The sequence below is a fragment of the Mytilus edulis genome, chromosome 10, assembly GCF_963676685.1.
Source record: "Mytilus edulis chromosome 10, xbMytEdul2.2, whole genome shotgun sequence".
Lineage (NCBI taxonomy): Eukaryota > Metazoa > Mollusca > Bivalvia > Mytilida > Mytilidae > Mytilus > Mytilus edulis.
Genome location: NC_092353.1, coordinates 39314174 through 39335277, shown reverse-complemented (window position 1 = coordinate 39335277; position 21104 = coordinate 39314174).

Here is a 21104-nt window from a genome sequence, read left to right as displayed (position 1 = left end):
CTATGAGTTTGACTGTCCCTCTGGTATCTGTCGTCCCTCTTTTACTGCTGAATACATTTATTAGTAATTAGGATTACAATAACAACAATGTGATATTTATCTGATTAAAGAAAAGATAAGTGTGTCTCCTAGTCAGATTGTTGTTGTTACTTTAAAGTGATAAATGTCAGAAAAATAAACCTTCAGATATAACATGTGGTCTTTGCATGATAATTCAATGTGTCCAGGATTAAGGCATCTTTGTAATAGCTGTAATTATTAATTGTGCGCTGGAATGCCTGTTTGTATAAACAATAAATAAATAAAATTAGAAAGAACGTTTCAAATGATCTTGCCAGCTAACCAACATGGCTGTTAAGTCTAAATGTTAATATGTCTATTATAATTAAATTCTTAAAAGACTATTTAATTGAAGATTGTTATGATTTTTCTTAGTATTTTTGCCTATTCTGTTGAAAACTAATATAAATAGAGAAAAACTATAAAGAGGCAAAATCATCAGTATGAGAGGATCTCAATTGAGTCAACATGACTGATATTTATGTCCACTTTTTATATGAGTTCCCTAAAGGAATTTGATTACCATTTTTTTTTAACATTCATAAATTCTTTATTGCACTCTTTGCTGTTTTAACAAATTACTCATTTATATATATATTATTTGGCCTAGTCCCCTTAGTCATGGCCCGTTGACTTTTAAACTTTTGCTTAGTTTTTATGCATTAGTTTTGGATCAGATCAATTTAATATGAACCACTAATGTTTAGTCATTGCTATTTCGTATGCAAATGTATTGGCATTTACAAGTTTCATTTCAAAAGGGATTATATAACTCAAGACCCTCATTATGGTTCTTTGACTTTAACATAGTTTACAAGTTAATTTGCATAACTGACATGTTAAATTATTAGTATTATAATTTCAACATTTGCATTAACAAAATAACAATTAGACGAGACTTATCTCTGTGTTACCAGTTTATTCACTAAAATAGCCTGTGTGAGGTTTTGCCATAACTTTGCTTCTAAAGTCTATTGGTATCATCATTGTTCATTAACCTCTACCAATATCTTATCCTCTGAAACTTGTATACAATAAAAAAAAAAGATGTGGTATGATTGCCAATGAGACAACTCTCCACAAGAGACTAAATGACACAGCAATTAACAGCTACAGGTTACCGTACTGCCAATAAGAACCAATCTTGGTTACAACCACCTTTGTTGAAGAACGTTTCAAATGATCTTGCCTGCTCATCAACATGGCTGACTAGTCTAAAAATAGAACTCAGGGGTAAATTGCTATTATTTTTTTTTTGGTATAAAAAGGTAAGAATAATTATGTTGTATGATTGCCAAAATGACAACTATTCACCAAAGTTCAAATGATGTGCTTATCTGTTATCTTATAAACAGTGTCAGAATTTTAATACGTTTATTAGAATTATATTCTTAAAAGACTATTTAACTGAAGAATTTTCCTGTGTTTTACTAAGTACTTTTACCTATTCTGTGAAAACTATAATAGATAGAGGGAAACTTTAATCAGGCAAAATGATCAGTATTAGAGGGTTTCAATAATTCAACATGGCTGATGTTGTCTGTCAACTTCTTATATGAGTTCCCTAAAGGAATTTGATTACCATTTTTTTCAAAATATTTTAAGTCCAAAAATTTTAATGGAGTTAGATTCCAATGAGGAATAAATAAAGGCAACAGTAGTATACCGCTGTTCAAAATTCATAAATCAATAGAGAAAAAACAAATCCGGGTTACAAACTAAAACTGAGGGAAACGCATCAAATATAAGAGAACTACGACACAACAAAAACATAACATTAAACTGTAACACACAAGAAACGAACTATAATATAACAATGACCATTTTCCTGACTTGGTACAGGGCATTTTTTAAGAAAAAAAAAGGTGGGTTGAACCTGGTATAAATAAGGTATAAATACCTTTAATTTGATGCAGAACAGGGGATAGTTCATAACAATTGGTAATGACATGCTATTGCTTTATATGTAATATCCTCATAATACTGAAAGTAAACAAATGATCAGAAAATCAACTTATGGTCTTCTGTCAGGTTTTAATCCATTTATTATCCATTTGTTTTGTGTACTTGAGCTTTTGATTTTGCCTTATTATGACGGAATTTTCGTTTTGAATTTTCCTCATATAAAAAGGAAGATGTGGTATGATTGCCAATGCGACAACTGTCCACAAGAGACCAAAATGACCCAGACATAAACAACTATAGGTCATAGTTCAGTATTTTTGCAATTTTAATTTTTAATGGGATAAGTGATTATCAAGCCTTTCATTTGAAACAAAACGATGAGTTGGAGTACATTGGAAAACCAAGTGTTCCACCTGAGATCACCCCAGTTTTTAGTTGGGTTCATGCTGTTTAGTCTTTAGTTTTCCATGTTGTGTCTTGTGTACTATTAATTGTCCGTTTGTCTTTTTTTATGTTTGCCATGGCGTTGTCAGTTTATATTCAATCTATGATATTGACTGTCCCTCTGGTATCTGTCGTCACTGTTTTACTGCTGAATACATTTATTAGTAATTAGGGTTACAATAACAACAATGTGATATTTATCTGATTAAAGAAAAGATAAGTGTGTCTCCTAGTCAGATTGTTGTTGTTACTTTAAAGTGATAAATGTCAGAAAATTAACCTTCAGATATAACATGTGGTCTTTGCATGATAATTGAATGTGTCCAGGATTAAGGCATCTTTGTAATAGCTTTAATTATTAATTGTGAGCTGGAATGCCTGTTTGTATAAACAATAAATAAATAAAATTAGAAAGAACGTTTTAAATGATCTTGCCAGCTAACCAACATGGCTGTTAAGTCTAAATGTTAATATGTCTATTATAATAAAATTCTTAAAAGACTGTTTAATTGAAGATTGTTATGATTTTTCTTAGTATTTTTGCCTATTCTGTTGAAAACTATTATTAATAGAGAAAAACTATAAAGAGGCAAAATTATCAGTATGAGAGGATTTCAATTGAGTCAACATGACTAATATTTTTGTCCACTTTTTATATGAGTTCCCTAAAGGAATTTGATTACCATTTTTTTTTTAACATTCATAAATTCTTTATTGCACTCTTTGCTGTTTTAACAAATTACTCATTTATATGGATATTATTTGGCCTAGTCCCCTCAGTCATGGCCCGTTGACTTTTAAACTTTTGCTGGCATTTACAAGTTTCATTTCAATAGAGATTATATAACCCCAGACCCTCATTATGGTTCTTTGACTTTAACATAGTTTACAAGTTAATTTGCATAACTGACATGTTAGAGTATTGGAATTTTAATTTCAACATTTGCATTAACAAAATAACAATTAGACGAGACTTATCTCTGTGTTACCAGTTTATTTACTAAAATAGCCTGTGTGAGGTTTTGCCATAACTTTGCTTCTAAAGTCTATTGGTATCATCAGTGTTCATTAACCTCTACCAATATCTTATCCTCTGAAACGTCTTGTATACAATAAAAAAAAAGATGTGGTATGATTGCCAATGAGACAACTCTCCACAAGAGACTAAATGACACAGAAATTAACAGCTACAGGTTACCGTACGGCCAATAAGAACCAAGATTGGTTACAACCACCTTTGTTGAAGAACGTTTCAAATGATCTTGCCTGTTCATCAACATGGCTGACTAGTCTAAAAATAGAACTCAGGGGTAAATTGCTATAAATTTTTTTTTTGGTATAAAAAGGTAGAATATGTTGTATGATTGCCAAAATGACAACTATTCACCAAAGTTCAAATGATGTGCCTCTCTGTTATCTTATAAACAGTGTCAAAACTTCAATACGCTTATTAGAATTAAATTCTTAAAAGACTATTTAACTGAAGATTTTTACGGTGGTTTACTAAGTACTTTTACCTATTCTGTGAAAACTATAATAGATAGAGGGAAACTTTAATAAGGCAAAATGATCAGTATAAGAGGGTTTCAATAATTCAATATGGCTGATGTTGTCTGTCAACTTCTTATACGAGTTCCATAAGGAATTTGATTACCATTAGTTTCAAAATGTTTTAGGTCCAAAATTTTTAATGGAGTTAGATTCCAATAAGGAATAAATAAAGGCAACAGTAGTATACCGCTGTTCAAAATTCATAAATCGATAGAGAAAAAACAAATCTGGGTTACAAACTAAAACTGAGGGCAGCGCATCAAATATCAGAGAACTTCGACACAACAGAAAGATAACATTAAACTGTAACACACAAAAAACGAACTATAATATAACAATGACCATTTTCCTGACTTGGTACAGGGCATTTTAAGAAAAACAATGGTGGGTTAAACCTGGTATAAATAAGGAATAAATACTTATATGTAGAAAATAACTGTTGGTTCAATAAATGCAACATTATAGAATCTTATAAAATAACAGTTGAATGAATATACGATTTAAAAAACGACATTGAAAAGGAATCATCTTGATCAATCAAAACTATAGAACTGATTTGATGTCACTTATCAATAATGATGCTACTGTAACACGTATTGAAATATGATCAATTCCTCCAGCAAAGATTTCAAGCTGTGCATTCGAAGGTTTAGAATTTAGTTATTAGCGATAAGCAAAGCGATTTGAAGAGCATGCAATCGGTGATAATTAAATATTCATAAACTTATAAACCAATTAGTAGATTAAACTAACAAGTACTGTAGGTTAAACTTTGAGTGTCTAGTTTCTACTTTTAATTTGATGCAGAACAGGGGATAGTTCATAACAATTGGTAGAGGACATGCTATTGCTTTATATGTAATATCCTCATAATGCTGAAAGTAAACAAATGATCAAAAAATCAACTTATGGTCAACTGTCAGGTTTTAATCCATTTATTATCCATTTGTTTTGTGTATTTTAGCTTTTGATTTCCGCTAATTATGACGGAATTTTCGTTTTGAATTTTCCTCATATAAAAAGGAAGATGTGGTATGATTGCCAATGAGACAACTGTCCACAAGAGACCAAAATGACACAGACATAAGCAACTATAGGCCATAGTTCAGTAGTTTTGCAATTTTAATTTTTAATGGGATAAGTGACTATCAAGCCTTTTATTTGAAACAAAACGATGAGTTGGAGTACATTGGAAAACCAAGTGTTCCACCTGAGATCACCCCCAGTTTTTAGTTGGGTTCGTGCTGCTTAGTCTTTAGTTTTCCATGTTGTGTCTTGTGTACTATTATTTGTCCGTTTGTCTTTTTATTTTTTTGCCATGGCGTTGTCAGTTTATTTTCAATCTATGAGTTTGACTGTCACTCTGGTATCTGTCGTCCCTCTTTTACTGCTGAATACATTTATTAGTAATAAGGATTACAATAACAACAATGTGATATTTATCTGATTAAAGAAAAGATAAGTGTGTCTCTTAGTCAGATTGTTGTTGTTACTTCAAAGTGATAAATGTCAGAAAAATTAACCTTCAGATATAACATGTGGTCTTTTTCGGGTAATTAATACTGATAGCGTTTGACATTTTTAGCCAAACAGATTTATCAATTTTACATAACTTAAATTATTGTATGCTGGTTCATATTCTGGACGCCAGTCTTTGCTCCTTTATAATATAATTCACTAACAAAAAACAATTATGAAGCTTAGAAATGGAAAAATATTAAATACTAAACTTGTTCAAAGGGTATCTACACGTCTCAATCTTCAAAATCGGTTATCTAAAAATACTACCATCGCTAACATTTGTAACAATAAAAATCGTGGTTACCCTTCTATCGATAAGTGTCATGCCAAAAAATTACTAACATGTCCCCGTCTTTCCACCAACAATACGGCTAGGTCCACGTTTAATGGTCGCACATTTTCTTTGAATTTTGAAACTGATATAACTTGAAAAACAAACAGTATTATTTATTTACTCACATGAAACAAACCGGGATGTGGTATTCAGTACGTAGGAGAAACTGGACGATATTTATCTAAACGCACTCAAGAACATCTGTATCGTTTTAAAAGACCCAATAAATTCTGTTTAATTATAGTCAACTGTGTAAAGGTGTTAATATCAGTGAAAATACACCTACTTCATGAAATTGTAGTACCTCCGAATATATTTGTGGACCCATTTCCCATGTTATGACAGGATATCTTAACATCGTTCAAGACCGAGAGTTAAAATCATTCCTCAGAAAACGACCTAAATATCGTCCCCCGTCAATTATTAATTGGAATGAGTGTCGTAATATCATCCACTACTCACTCCATACTTACTGTATGAAATGGATAAAACGGGAAAAAGCTGACAAAAAATCTTTGGACTCTTTTTTTAATTCAGTAATGAAGATAGTTGATATACGTATTCAACATTTTAAAGAACATTTTACTATTAACAATAACCACATTTCTCGTATCAAACATAAACTAAAAGAACTAGCCAAGAAATTTGTTTTTTGTCCCGGCCGATAAAGCTGCTAATAATATTATTATTGTTTGACGTAAATTTTACATTGAGGTTCTGAAAAAAGAAATCATCATTTCACCAACATTCCAACTGACTCCATTTTCAGAAAACGAGCCAAATACAATGAAAGTCCCAACTATGTACTGGCTTCCGAAGCTACACAAAACACCTTACAAATATAGATTTATTTCGTCTTCAAGCCATTGTTCCACTACTAAATTGTCTTTTCTTCTTATCAGCACACTTGGTACAATTAAAAACCTGATAATAAATTGTTCAAATAAGGCCTTCGAAAATAGTGGAATTAATTACTTTTGGAGTGTCAAGAACTCGTTGGAAGTACTTGATAAATTGCATGCTTATATTGGTGATTTTAAATCTGTTCAAAGTTTTGATTTTTCTACCTTGTATACCACATTGCCTCACATTCTCATTAAGAAAAAATTCACACACCTAATTAAATGGGCATAAAAAAGTCAGAATGTGAATATATATGTTCAAACTCTTTTAGGTCATTTTTTTAGTAGCAATAAACAAAAAAAACTATGTCAATTGGACATGCTTTGATACTATATATGCCCTTGAATTTTTACTAGATAACATTTTTGTTCGCTTTGGGGATTCCGTATATCGTCAGATTATCGGAATTCCAATGGGGACTAACTGTGCACCACTTATTGCGGACCTGTTTTTGTATTGCTATGAGTTACAATTTATGACAAAAATAAGCAAAGACCCATCGAAACAACATCTTATAAACAAATTTAATATTAGTTTTAGATATTTGGATGACATTTTGGCTCTCAATAATGACGATTTCAGTATGTATATTAAAGAAATTTATCCTGTTGAACTAACTTTAAATAAAGCTAATACTAACAATGACCACTGCCCTTTCCTCGATCTTGATATCTATATCACTAACGTAAAGCTGAATACTATAATTTATGATAAAAGAGATGATTTTTTATTTCCTATCGTTAATTATCCATTTTTAGATGGTGACGTTCCCTTGTCACCATCTTACGGTGTTTATATATCTCAACTTGTACGATTCGCTCGTGTATGTAACAATGTTTTAGATTTTAACGAGAGAAATTTATGTATTACTGAAAAAATATTACACCAGGGTTTTCGATATCACAAACTAGTCAAAACATTTACTAAATTTTATCATCGGTATAAGGACATCATTCGTAAATATAGCTCAACATGCAGACTTCTTATGCGTTCAGGTATTTCACATCCAATTTTTTATGGAAATATTCTTTATAAAGCATAAAGGTGTAAGTATTCACCTCAAAAACTAACAAAACCTTTGAATAGACTTATTAATAAGGGATATAGTTACGAGACTGTTGTCAGGTCATTAAAGATTGCATATTTTGGCGTTAATATTGATTCACTTATATGGTCTTTGCATCGGAACTAAACACATTTATTCAAAAACCAGTTGTTAGCATGACACTGGTTATGTTCTTCTCATATATGTTATGATGGTATGATACTAAACCCCTAACGGGAAGGATTGTGCCTGATGTTCATATGATGAAATCATAATCTTTCAGCCAGTTTAATTGAAGTCTGGAGCTGGCATGTCAGTTAACTGCTAGTAGTCTCTTGTTATTTATGTATTATTGTCATTTTGTTTATTTTCTTTGGTTACATCTTCAGACATCAGACTCGGACTTCTCTTGAACTGAATTTTAATGTGCGTATTGTTATGCGTTTACTTTTCTACATTGGCTAGAGGTATAGGGGGAGGGTTGAGCTCTCACAAACATGTTTAACCCCGCCGCATTTTTGCGCCTGTCCCAAGTCAGGAGCCTCAGGCCTTTGTTAGTCTTGTATTATTTTAATTTTAGTTTCTTGTGTACAATTTGGAAATTATTATGGCGTTCATTATCACTGAACTAGTATATATTTATTTAGGGGCCAGTTGAAGGACGCCTCCGGGTGCGGGAATTTCTCGCTACATTGAAGACCTGTTGGTGACCTTCTGCTGTTGTTTTTTTCTATGGTCGGGTTGTTGTCTCTTTAGCACATTCCGCATTTCCATTTTCAATTTTATTTGCATGATAATTGAATGTGTCCAGGATTAAGGCATCTTTGTAATAACTTTAATTATTGATTGTGAGCTGGTATGCCTGTTTGTATAAACAATAAATAAATAAAAGTAGAAAGAACGTTTCAAATGATCTTGCCAGCTAACCAACATGGCTTTTAAGTCTAAATGTTAATATGTCTATTATAATAAAATTCTTAAAAGACTATTTAATTGAAGATTGTTATGATTTTTCTTAGCATTTTTGCCTATTCTGTTGAAAACTAATATAAATAGAGAAAAACTATAAAGAGGCAAAATTATCAGTATTAGATGATTTCAATTGAGTCAACATGACTGATATTTTTGTCCACTTTTTATATGAGTTCCCTAAAGGAATTTGATTACCATTTTTTTTTAACATTCATAAATTCTTTATTGCACTCTTTGCTGTTTTAACAAATTACTCATTTATATATATATTATTTGGCCTAGCCCCCGCAGTCATGGCCCGTTGACTTTTAAACTTTTGCTTAGTTTTTATGTATTAGTTTTGGATCAGATCAATTTAATATGAACCACTAATGTTAAGTCATTGCTATTTAGTATGCAAATGTATTGGCATTTACAAGTTTCATTTCAATAGAGATTATATAACCCCAGACCCTCATTATGGTTCTATGACTTTAACATAGTTTACAAGTTAATTTGCAAAACTGATATGTTAAAGTATTAGTATTTCAATTTCAACATTTGCATTAACAAAATAACAATTAGACGAGACTTATCTCTGTGTTAACAGTTTATTCACTAAAATAGCCTGTGTGAGGTTTTGCCATAACTTTGCTTCTAAAGTCTATTGGTATCATCATTGTTCATTAACCTCTACCAATATCTTATCCTCTGAAACTTCTTGTGTACATTAAAAAGGAAGATGTGGTATGATTGCCAATGAGACAACTCTTTACAAGAGACTAAAGGACACAGAAATTAACAGCTACACGTTACCGTACGGTCAATAAGAACCAATCTTGGTTAAAACCACCTTTGTTGAAGAACGTTTCAAATGATTTTGCCTGCTCATCAACATGGCTGACTAGTCTAAAAATAAAACTCCGGGGTAAATTGCTATTGTTTTTTTTTGTGTATTAAAAGGTATGAATATGTTGTTTGATTGCCAAAAAGACAACTATTCACCAAAGTTCAAATGATGTGCTTATCTGTTATCTTATAAACAGTGTCAGAATTTCAATACGTTAATTAGAATTAAATTCTTAAAAGACTATTTAACTGAAGATTTTTACGGTGTTTACTAAGTACTTTTACCTATTCTGTGAAAACTCTAATAGATAGAGGGAAACTTTAATAAGGCAAAATGATCAGTATTAGAGGGTTTCAGTAATTCAATATGGCTGATGTTGTCTGTCAACTTCTTATACGAGTTCCCAAAAGGAATTTGATTACCATTTTTTTCAAAATGTTTTAGGTCCAAAATTTTTAATGGAGTTAGATTCCAATGAGGAATAAATAAAGGCAACAGTAGTATACCGCTGTTCAAAATTCATAAATCGATAGAGAAAAAAACAAATCCGGGTTACAAATTAAAACTGAGGGAAACGCATCAAATATATAGACACAACAGAAACATAACATTAAACTGTAACACACAAAAAACGAACTATAATACAACAATGACCATTTTCCTGACTTGGTACAGGGCATTTTAAGAAAAACAATGGTGGGTTGAACCTAGTATAAATAAGGAATAAATATTTATATGTAGAAAATAACTGTTGGTTCAATAAATGCAGCATTATAGAATCTTATAAAATAACAGTTGAATGGATATACGATTTAAAAAACGAAATTAAAAAGGAATCATCTTTATCAATCACAAACTATAGAACTGATTTGATGTCACTTGTCAATAATGATGCTACTGTAACACGTATTCAAATATGATCAATTCCTCCAGCAAAGATTTCAAGCTGTGCATTCGAAGGTTTAGAATTTAGTTATAAGCGATAAGCAAAGCGATTTGAAGAGCATGCAATCGGTGATAATTAAATATTCATAAACTTATAAACCAATTAGTAGATTAAACTAACAAGTACTGTAGGTTAAACTTTGAGTGTCTAGTTTCTACTTTTAATTTGATGCAGAACAGGGGATAGTTCCTAACAATTGGTAGAGGACATGCTATTGCTTTATATGTAATATCCTCATAATGCTGAAAGTAAACAAATGATAAAAAAATCAACTTATGGTCAACTGTCAGGTTTTAATCCATTTATTATCCATTTGTTTTGTGTATTTGAGCTTTTGATTTCCGCTAATTATGACGGAATTTTCGTTTTGAATTTTCCTCATATAAAAAGGAAGATGTGGTATGATTGCCAATGCGACAACTGTCCACAAAAGACCAAAATGACACAGACATAAACAACTATAGGCCATAGTTCAGTAGTTTTGCATTTTTAATTTTTAATGGGATAAGTGACTATCAAGCCTTTTATTTGAAACAAAACGATGAGTTGGAGTACATTGGAAAACCAAGTGTTCCACCTGAGATCACCCCCAGTTTTTAGTTGGGTTCGTGCTGCTTAGTCTTTAGTTTTCCATGTTGTGTCTTGTGTACTATTATTTGTCCGTTTGTCTTTTTTTTTTTTGCCATGGCGTTGTCAGTTTATTTTCAATCTATGAGTTTGACTGTCACTCTGGTATCTGTCGTCCCTCTTTTACTGCTGAATACATTTATTAGTAATAAGGATTACAATAACAACAATGTGATATTTATCTGATTAAAGAAAAGATAAGTGTGTCTCTTAGTCAGATTGTTGTTGTTACTTTAAAGTGATAAATGTCAGAAAAATTAACCTTCAGATATAACATGTGGTCTTTGCATGATAATTGAATGTGTTCAGGATTAAAGCATCTTTGTAATAGCTTTAATTATTAATTGTGAGCTGGAATGACTGTTTGTATAAACAATAAATAAATAAAATTAGAAAGAACGTTTCAAATGATCTTGCCAGCTAACCAACATTGCTGTTAAGTCTTAATGTTAATGTGTCTATTATAATAAAATTCTTAAAAGACTATTTAATTGAAGATTGTTATGATTTTTCTTAGTATTTTTGCCTATTCTGTTGAAAACTATAATAAATAGAGAAAAACTATAAAGAGGCAAAATTATCAGTATTAGAGGATTTCAATTGAGTCAACATGACTGATATTTATGTCCACTTTTTATATGAGTTCCCTGAAGGAATTTGATTACCATTTTTTACAAAATGTTTTAGGTCAAAATTTGTTATGGAGTTAGATTCCAATGAAAACTGTCACAAATTATGAAAATAAAATAGAATATCTGGTGAATGCTGATAAGTAGAAAATACATGTTGATTCAATAATTGCAGCATTGTAGAATCTGTATAAAATAACAGTTGAATGAATGTACAATGTAAGTGACGAAATTGAACAGGAATCATCTTGTATCAGTTTGTGATTAGGTCAACTAATGCGGAACCACTAGTGTTGGGTCAATGATATTTGGTATGCAGTCGCATTAGCATTAGCATATCTTATTTCCATTAAGTTTATTTGGCCAAACCCATCAGCCGTGGTCTATTGACTCGGAAACATTTGCTTAGTTTTCATGTATTAGTTTGTCATACGACCTGATTAGGGGTCACCGTTAGAGGTATGATACAGATAATTAGTATACAGTTGTGTTATCTTTAGTGCATCTCATTTATATGGATATTATTTGGCCTAGCCCCCTCAGTCATGGCCGTTGACTTTTAAACTTTTGCTTAGTTTTTATGTATTAGTTTTGGATCAGATCAATTTAATATGAATCGTTAATGTTAAGTCATTGCTATTTTGTATGCAAATGTATTAGCATTTACGAGTTTCATTTCAATAGAGATTATATAACCCCTGACCCTCATTATGGTTTTTTGACTTTAACATAGTTTACAAGTTAATTTGCATAACTGACATGTTAAAGTATTAGTATTTTAATTTCAATATTTGCATTAACAAAATAACAAATAGACGAGACTTATCTCTGTGTTAACAGTTTATTCACTAAAATAGTCTGTGTGAGGTTTTGCCATAACTTTGCTTCTAAAGTCTATTAGTATCATCATTGTTCATTAACCTCTACCAATATCTTATCCTCTGAAACTTCTTGTATATATTTAAAAAGAAAGATGTGGTATGATTGCCAATGAGACAACTCTCCACAAGAGACTAAATGACACAGAAATTAACAGCTACAGGTTACCGTACGGCCAATAAGAACCAATCTTGGTTACAACCACCTTTGTTGAAGAACGTTTCAAATTATCTTGTCTGCTCATCAACATGGCTGACTAGTCTAAAAATAGAACTCAGGGGTAAATTGCTATTATTTTGTTTTGGTATAAAAAAAATAAGAAGATGTTGTATGATTGCCAATATTACCACTATTCACCAAAGTTCAAATGATGTGCTTATCTGTTATCTAATAAACAGTGTCAAAACTTCAATACGCTTATTAGAAATAAATTCTTAAAAGACTATTTACACCGTGTATCATCGTACAGCGGATATAGGTACTAACCAAGCGGGCGTGAGCGATTTTGATCTTACACTGTAACGAAAATCTTTGTTTCGTTCACGTACTATCAATGTGTACTTCAATCTAAACATAATTGCTATTTTAAGAAATGATTTGGTCGTAGGTTGATGGTTAGAGATGTCTCATTATTTTCCCAAAGCAAGAGGGATTACTAAAACATTGTAAAAGCATGTGCAAATACTTGTCAAAGAAGTTGGCCCTCGTCTCATCCGATATAATTCTATATTCATTGAAACTCTTTTTCTGATAGAAGGTCAATGTGTGTGTGTAATAATTATAGCTGTTTCAATAATTGGCATTGAAATCTTTCATACATATGTTATTTTTCGATATTTTATCCCTAAAAAAGTGTTGTGTACGGTGTTTAGCTGACCAGATAAATCCTTATGTACGGTGCATAGTTATGTTGTTGTACACCGTACACAAAAACATTATTTTTATACTCGTTTATTACCCAAAATGTTTCAAGGAATGAGTAATCACAGGTAGGTTTATGATTGGTGGCTATTACTTTTGCCTTGTATTAGGTTTCTTTCAGATAAAACATGTAAATGTCTCAACAACTGTATCGAAATTGAAAGTTGGTGTTGACATTCACAACTATTTGCGCTTGTACAAGTTAATTGTTCTTATCAGAATATCAAATGTGTTTTATGAATAGGAAAAAATCGATGCAAAAATTATTTGGGAGCAGGAATTTCAAATGTTGAAAAATGTACATTGAATATTGATCAAGCAAAACAAAGATTTTCGTTACCGTGTAAGGTCGATATCGATCATGCCCGCTTGCTTAGTACCTATATCCGGTGTACTGATGATACACGGTGATTTAACTGAAGATTTTTATGGTGGTTTATTAAGTCATTTTACCTATTCTGTGAAAACTATAATAGATAGAGGGAAACTTTAATAAGGCAAAATGAATAGTATTAGAGGGTTTCAAATAATTCAACATCGCTGATGTTGTCTGTCAACTTCTTATACGAGTTCCCTAAAGGAATTTGATTACCATTTTTTCTAAAATGTTTTAGGTCCAAAAAATGTAATGGAGTTAGATTCCAATGAGGAATAAATAAAGGCAACAGTAGTATACTGCTGTTCAAAATTCATAAATCGATAGAGAAAAAACAAATCCGGGCTACAAACTAAAACTGAGGGAAACGCATCAAATATAAGAGAACTACGACACAACAGAAACATAACATTAAACTGTAACACACAAGAAACGAACTATAATATAACAATGACCATTTTCCTGACTTGGTACAGGGCATTTTAAGTAAAAAAAATGGTGGGTTGAACCTGGTATTAGTAAGGAATAAATACTTATTTGTAGAAAATAACTGTTGGTTCAATAAATACAGCATTATAGAATCTTATAAAATAACAGTTGAATGGATATACGATTTAAAAAACGAAATTGAAAAGGAATCACCTTGATCAATCAAAAATTATAGAACTGATTTGATGTCACTTGTCAATAATGATGCTACTGTAACACGTATTGAAATATGATCAATTCCTCCAGCAAAGATTTCAAGCTGTGCATTCGAAGGGTTTAGAATTTAGTTATTAGCGATAAGCATATCAATTTGAAGCGCATGCAGTAGGTCATAATTAAATATTCATAAACTTATAAACCAATTAGTACCTTTTGGTTATTAAACTAACAAGTACTGTAGGTTAAACTTTTAGTGTCTAGTGTTTACCTTTAATTTAATGCAGAACAGGGGATAGTTCAACCCTGTTGTTTGAAATGATGCATTTGTTAATTCAATATCAGTTTGCACTTGAACCAAATGCTGAGAAGGAATGCCAAGTCAGTCATAGCTGCTAAATACATTTGTTTGTAGACGAAACGCGCGTCTTTCGTAAATATAAAATTTCAATCCTGGTGAGCTTATTTGTATTACACTTGTCAGATCTAAGGGGCCAAAAAATACTGAAACACAGGTTTGTGGAAAAGAACCATAATTTGATAAAAAAAATCTTCTAATTCGGAGCTGATTGGTAAAATCTTATTGGACAATTAGTATGCTCTAAAAAAACAACTAGTAAACTAGAAGCACATGCAGCAGTGACGTGGATTGGATGACGCAAATACGTGGTCTTCAAAATGGAATAAGACATTTACAAGCATTCCAAAACTTCTTGTGTCCTATTAATCTATTTAAACATAATAGTTATTTTAACTAGAGACTCCAAAATTTCTGTTTTTGCTCGTTTTTTTGCATTAAATTAATACAATGCAATTTATGAATGTAAAACGTAAAATCACAAAAATGCTGAACTCCTAGGAAAATTCAAAACAGAGAGTACCTAATCAAATGGTAAAATCAGAAGCTCAAATACACCAAACGAAAAGACAACAACTGTTACATTCCTGACTAGGTACTGACATTTTCTTTTGTAGATAATGATGGAATAAACCTGGCTTTATAGCTAGCTAAACCTGTCACTTGTTTGACAGTCGTATAAAATTCCATTATATTGACAACGATGTGTGAACGAAACAAACAGACATTATTGGTAAAAATGTCAAGAATAGGATACAGCAGTAAACGTTGTGTTATTATCTCAATCACTATAAAAACAAACATATATATATATAAAAAAATACCCAGACACAATAACACAATGACTGGATGTATAAGGACAGAGTCACGTCACATGCAAGAAAGAAACGCAAAAAGGCACACAGACATTAGCAAATGTAAGGAATACATGTGCATCTGACCGTGACCTAATAACCATGGTTCATTAGTCAATATTAATTGTTTTGTGTTTAGGACAGTGTTTAAAGTACTAAAACCTAAAAGATCAACTTTATTCGGTTATTGAATGATTGTAAGGTTTTCATGTCTTTCTAGCCGGCGTCATCTGATCTTGACCCCATGGTCATGCTTAGTGTTTATTTGATTTGCTATGGGTCAACTATATTTGGTGTTTGTAATGATGTAAGGTGTACATCTGTTAACAAAGCTCTGTTCATTACCGTTAATAAGTTAGATAAACTATTAGAGGATTGCAACACAATTTCATATAGCAGTCCTAAGTATGAAATCGCTCAAATTATAATGCATATTGCTATTCTAAATTCCTGGATATTTTGATAATAATGAGCTCCCTCTTATTTGTTGTATTTACAAGAAATCTACCCCGAAATATGTGTTTAATTAAAGCCAATTGTGTAATATAACCAATTGTGTAAAGATGTTAATATCAGTGAAAATACACCTACTTCATGTAATTGCCGTAATTCTGAATACATGTATGGACCAATTTCACGTGTTATAACAGGAGATCTTAACAACGTTCAGGACCGATATTTAAAATCATTCCTCAGTAAACGACATAAATATCGTCCCCCTTCAATTATTAATTCGAATTAGTGTCGTAATACTATCCACGACTCACTCCGTACTTACTGTTTAAAATGGATAAAACGGGAAAATGCTGACAAAAAATGTTTGGATCCTTTTTTTAATTCAGTAATGAACATAGTTGATATACGTATTCAACATTTTAAAGAACATTTTACTCTTAACAAGAACCACAATAAACCTATTTCTCGTATCAAACATAAACTAAAAGAACTAGCCAAGGAATTTGTTTTTATCCCGACCGATAAAGCTGGTAATAATATTATTATTGTTTGACGTAAATTTTACATTGAGGTTCTGAAAAAAGAAATCACCAATTCACCAACATTCCAACTGACTCCATTTTCAGAAAACGACACCTGTAACAAAAATAAACTTTTAGCTACTTCTTTACAAGCAGGACCAAATACAATGAAAGTCCAAACTATGTATTGGCGTCCGAAGCTACACAAAAACCTTACAAAATATAGATTTATTTCGTCTTCAAGCCATTGTTTCACTACTAAAATGTCTATTCGTCTTACCAGTACACTTGGAACAATCAAAAACCTGATAATAAATTGTTCAAATAAGGCCTTTGAAAATAGTGGAATTAATTACTTTTGTAGTGTTAAAAACTCGATGGAAGTACTTGATAAATTGCATGCTTATATTGGTGATTTTGAATCTGTTCAAAGTTTTGATTTTTCTACCCTATATACCACATTGCCTCACATTCTTATTAAGAAAAAATTCACACACCTAATTAAATGGGCATATAAAAAAGTCAGGTTGTGAATATATATATATAACTCTTTTAGGTCATTTTTTAGTAGCAATAAACAAAAGAACTATGTCAATTGGTCATGCTTTGATACTATATCTGCCCTTGAATGTTACTAGATGACATTTTTGTTCGCTTTGGACCTGTTTTTGTATTGCTATGAGTTACAATTTATGACAAAAATCAACAAAGACCCATCGAAACAACATCTGATACAAAAATTTAATAATACTTTAAGATATTTGGATGATATATTGGCTCTCAATAATGACGACTTCAGTATGTATACTTAAGAAATTTATCCTGTTGTCCTTACTTTAAATAAAGCTAATATTAACAATGTACACTGCCCTTTCCTCGATCTTGATATCTATATCATTAACGGGAAGCTTAATACTAAAATTTATGATTAAAGAGATTTTTTATTTCCTATCGTAAATTTTCCATTTTTAGATATCTTACGATGTTTATATATCCCAACTTGTACGATTCGCTCGTGTATGTAACAACGTTTTAGATTTTAACGAGAGAAATTTATGTATTACTGAAAATTATTACACCAGGGTTTTCGATATCACAAAGTAGTCAAAACATTTACTAAATTTGATCATCGGTACAAGCATACATGTCAAGTGACATGATATTCGCGTGTAATACACGCTTTTTCAACGGTTTACACGCGAGGATTTTGTCACATGGCGTGTACACGCTTTTCACCACTTTACACGCAAGTACACGCATTTTCGTTCCTTTCATTTTTTGGTCGTTAGTGATATTGCTATTCTCGGTTTTTTTCCTTATTCGGCGATAAATAGCGAAATATTCGAAGCAATTGTTTGGCTGCTTTATTGTTTATTTTTGTATATGGACAAACAGTAAAAGGTAAGTAGTTTGTGAATAGATTTAACGATTTTGTGACTTTCTTTCAAATTCACTTTTTATAAGAGAAATTTGCACAGAAAGAGGTCACTTTCAGGGCCTGTACCGTCGTCTAAAGTGCCGATTATTAAGACAAAACGATGTGTACGGCAAGATTCAAGATTTATAAATTATATTTTGGAGTTCAAGTTTAAATGATCGAGTGACAAGTAACGCATAATTTGTGCATTCTATGTTGCAATGATAAAAAACAATACATGTGAGAGGAGAAATACAATGTAGCTATTTGAATAAGCATTTAACATGTTTATTTTTTACAATTTCAGTTTCAAATCTAGCCAACACGGCAACAGATTTCTGCAGGTCATGGGGATAAAAAGATCACAGAACTGTTGGATCAGCTCTCATAGTGCCAGCTTTCTTCTGATGAACTACCCAGTTTTAACCAGGCATTAGCAATGGGAGCAATGGCAGAGATAATAGATGACATTTTACAAATGCCAAAAAAAACCCAACATTTTGACATTCTTTCAAATCTTGATGCAGCTAATTCAGTCAAATATCAATTCCTACTGTGGGAGAGCCTTTTCAATTATAAAGAAATTGACACTGAATTCTGATCAGAACTTGACTATGTTACATTTGTATTGTGTGCTGTTATCAAATAAATGCAACTAAACTTGAAACTGACAGTTGTTTTGAATATGTGCCTAGTGGTGGTGCTTTAAAAGCAACATAACAGACCACTGTTTAATACAATAAAAGTTCACAGTAGAATATATGTTGTTTTTTTATATTCACAAATTTGTATGAAATTATGAACATTACCACATTCATATTAACAAGTCCGCATCTACGTCACGCGTTTTCAAACGCTTTTTGACATATCATGTCATGTCATGACATGATTTCCCATTGTCAGAGGTTGACATTTATGGGTACAAGGACATCATTCGTAAATATAACTCTACATGCAGACTTCTTATACTTTCAGGTATTTCACATCCAATCTTTTATGGTAATATTCTTTATAAAGCACAAGAATGTCAGTATTCACCTCCGAAGCTAACAAAACCTTTAAATAGACTTAGTAATAAGGGATATAGTTACGACACTGTTGTCAGGTCATTAAAGATTGCAGATTTTGGCTTTAATATTGATTCGCTTATTGGAACTAAACACATTAATTTTAAAACCAGTTGTTGGCATGACACGGGTTGTGTTCTTCTCATATATGTTATGATGGTATGATACTAAACCCCTAACGGGAGGGATTGTGCCTGATATTCATATGATGAAGACATAATCTTTCAATCAATGTAATTGAAGTCTGGAGCTGGCATATCAGTTAACTGCTAGTAGTCTCTTGTTATTTATGTATTAGTGTCACTTTGTTTAGTTTCCTTTGTTACATCTTCTGACATCAGACTGGGACTTCTCTTGAACTGAATTTTAATGTGCGTATAGTTATGCGTTTACTTTTCTACACTGGCTAGAGGTATAGGGGGAAGGTTGAGATCTCATAAACAGTTTTTTTGGGGGGACAAGATTTTACACTTAAGTCAAGAAGGTTTACTTTATTTAGCGGAAAAAGTTAATCCATTTTGGCATGATATCCTGGTAAATTTTTCCAAGTTAAAAAATAAGCTTCAAGCTGAAAACAATACTGAAATTTTGACCCAGTCCATATGGCTGAATCTGAACATCAAAATGGATGGCAAGATGATTTTGAGGTTCAAATATGTTGAAAATAGTATATTCTTCATTAATGATCTGATGTCAGATAATAATACATTATTCTCATATGATGAATTTAAAAAAAAGTATGATATCAATACTAATTTTGTCGAATTTTATAGTATTTTAAGTGCGATTCCAAAGAGATGGAAAAGTATAATAGAAGGTAGTTCAAAACTGGAAATTATTGAAAATAAATTAATAGATAAAGTTAAAAAGGAACCAAAATCTTGTAAATTTTTCTAAACATTATTTTTGGAAGATAATAAAGTATTATCTTTATCTTCCCGTGAAAAATGGGAAAGAGATTTAAATATGCAGATTGAGGATTGGAATGCTATTCATTACATGCCCTTCATTATAACCAGAAACTCTTTTTTGCAAAACTTTCAATTTAAGATTGTTCATAGGATTCTACCATGTAATTCATTTTTATTGAAATGTAAATTAAAAGAAACTGAACTTTGTACTTTTTGTTCAGAATTTAAAGAAAATATTTTTCACATTTTTTGGGAATGTAATGTATCACAAAACTTCTGGTTATCCGTTATAGATTGGATTAAAAATTATGGCATTCTCCTGCCTTTCAGTGCAAAAGAAGTCATGTTAGGTGTGTCTGAGGATTTTGTTAACAGTAAAACAGTTAACAATATTTTGTTGTTATTCAAATACTATATATACAAATGTAGATGTGAGAACATATCCCCCAAAATATGGTGGGGTAGAATATTTAAAATATTGGATTAATATAGAAAAATACTCTGTACGTTTCTTAACCCCTGTACAAAAAGTAAAAATGGATCAGAAATGGCATATGTTAGAAGCAGCTTTTATTTAATTTATTTGATTAATTAACAAAATCTTTTTGTAATATTTATATATATATCTTATTATATCCATATGACTTAATTGATTTATCAAGTATTACTTTATTTTTAAAATGTGTATCGAATACTGTAGTATGTAATTTCACATGTTTCATCATCAAAAATAAAATAATTACAAAAAAAAAACAGTTTTAACCCCGCCGCATTTTTGCGCCTGTCCCAAGTCAGGAGTCTCTGGCTTTTGTTAGTCTTGTATTATTATTAACTTTAGTTTCTTGTGTATAATTTGGAGTTTAGTATGGCGTTCATTATCACTGAACTAGTATATATATTTATTTAGGGGCCAGCTGAAGGACGCCTCCGGGT